This window comes from Musa acuminata, unplaced genomic scaffold (assembly GCF_036884655.1).
Source record: "Musa acuminata AAA Group cultivar baxijiao unplaced genomic scaffold, Cavendish_Baxijiao_AAA HiC_scaffold_590, whole genome shotgun sequence".
Classification (NCBI taxonomy): domain Eukaryota; kingdom Viridiplantae; phylum Streptophyta; class Magnoliopsida; order Zingiberales; family Musaceae; genus Musa; species Musa acuminata.
Window position 1 is genome coordinate 135,001 of NW_027020829.1, and position 2,500 is coordinate 137,500.

Consider the following 2,500-nt stretch of genomic DNA (forward strand, 5'->3'; position numbering starts at 1 on the left):
CACCCGGGGGGTTCCAGGGTGCTGAGATGGCTGACATTTTGCTCCGCTCACGACGGTCACCGCGCCACACAAGAACAGCCCAAAAACAGGCCAAAACAGCCCAAAAACGGGCCAAAACTGGCCATTTTTGGCTGCTGCGAGCGAGCGGCGAGCGGCGAACAGCGAGCGAAGCGAGAGGCAGCACCGTCCCTGCTATACGAAAGCCCCATCCAGCCCTGTGCCACCCGGGGGGTTCCAGGGTGCTGAGATGGCTGACGTTTTGCTCCGCTCACGACGGTCACCGCACCACGCAAGAACAGGCCAAAAACTGGCCAAAACAGCCCAAAAACGGGCCAAAACTGGCCATTTTTGGCTGCGCGAGCGAGCGGCGAGCGGCGAACAGCGAGCGAAGCGAGAGGCAGCACCGTCCCTGCTATACGAAAGCCCCATCCAGCCCTGTGCCACCCGGGGGGTTCCAGGGTGCTGAGATGGCTGACGTTTTGCTCCGCTCTCGACGGTCACCGCGCAATGCAAGAACAGGCCAAAAACTGGCCAAAACGGCCCAAAAACGGGCCAAAACTGGCCATTTTTGGCTGCGCGAGCGGCGAGCGGCGGACAGCGAGCGAAGCGAGAGGCAGCACCGTCCCTGCTATACGAAAGCCCCATCCAGCCCTGTGCCACCCGGGGGGTTCCAGGGTGCTGAGATGGCTGACGTTTTGCTCCGCTCTCGACGGTCACCGCGCAATGCAAGAACAGGCCAAAAACTGGCCAAAACGGCCCAAAAACGGGCCAAAACTGGCCATTTTTGGCTGCGCGAGCGAGCGGCGAGCGGCGGACAGCGAGCGAAGCGAGAGGCAGCACCGTCCCTGCTATACGAAAGCCCCATCCAGCCCTGTGCCACCCGGGGGGTTCCAGGGTGCTGAGATGGCTGACGTTTTGCTCCGCTCTCGACGGTCACCGCGCAATGCAAGAACAGGCCAAAAACTGGCCAAAACGGCCCAAAAACGGGCCAAAACTGGCCATTTTTGGCTGCACGAGCGAGCGGCGAGCGGCGGACAGCGAGCGAAGCGAGAGGCAGCACCGTCCCTGCTATACGAAAGCCCCATCCAGCCCTGTGCCACCCGGGGGGTTCCAGGGTGCTGAGATGGCTGACGTTTTGCTCCGCTCTCGACGGTCACCGCGCAATGCAAGAACAGGCCAAAAACTGGCCAAAACGGCCCAAAAACGGGCCAAAACTGGCCATTTTTGGCTGCACGAGCGAGCGGCGAGCGGCGGACAGCGAGCGAAGCGAGAGGCAGCACCGTCCCTGCTATACGAAAGCCCCATCCAGCCCTGTGCCACCCGGGGGGTTCCAGGGTGCTGAGATGGCTGACGTTTTGCTCCGCTCTCGACGGTCACCGCGCAATGCAAGAACAGGCCAAAAACTGGCCAAAACGGCCCAAAAACGGGCCAAAACTGGCCATTTTTGGCTGCACGAGCGAGCGGCGAGCGGCGGACAGCGAGCGAAGCGAGAGGCAGCACCGTCCCTGCTATACGAAAGCCCCATCCAGCCCTGTGCCACCCGGGGGGTTCCAGGGTGCTGAGATGGCTGACGTTTTGCTCCGCTCTCGACGGTCACCGCGCAATGCAAGAACAGGCCAAAAACTGGCCAAAACGGCCCAAAAACGGGCCAAAACTGGCCATTTTTGGCTGCACGAGCGAGCGGCGAGCGGCGGACAGCGAGCGAAGCGAGAGGCAGCACCGTCCCTGCTATACGAAAGCCCCATCCAGCCCTGTGCCACCCGGGGGGTTCCAGGGTGCTGAGATGGCTGACGTTTTGCTCCGCTCTCGACGGTCACCGCGCAATGCAAGAACAGGCCAAAAACTGGCCAAAACGGCCCAAAAACGGGCCAAAACTGGCCATTTTTGGCTGCGCGAGCGAGCGGCGAGCGGCGGACAGCGAGCGAAGCGAGAGGCAGCACCGTCCCTGCTATATACGAAAGCCCCATCCAGCCCTGTGCCACCCGGGGGGTTCCAGGGTGCTGAGATGGCTGACGTTTTGCTCCGCTCACGACGGTCACCGCACCACGCAAGAACGGACCATAAACAGGCCAAAACAGCCCAAAAACGGGCCAAAACTGGTCATTTTTGGCTGCGCGAGCGAGCGGCGAGCGGCGAACAGCGAGCGAAGCGTGAGGCAGCACCGTCCCTGCTATACGAAAGCCCCATCCAGCCCTGTGCCACCCGGGGGGTTCCAGGGTGCTGAGATGGCTGACGTTTTGCTCCGCTCACGACGGTCACCGCGCCATGCAAGAACGGACCAAAAACAGGCCAAAACAGCCCAAAAACGGGCCAAAACTGGCCATTTTTGGCTGAGCGAGCGAGCGGTGAGCGGCGAACAGCGAGCGAAGCGAGAGGCAGCACCGTCCCTGCTATACGAAAGCCCCATCCAGCCCTGTGCCACCCGGGGGGTTCCAGGGTGCTGAGATGGCTGACGTTTTGCTCCGCTCACGACGGTCGCCGTGCCACGCAAGAACGGACC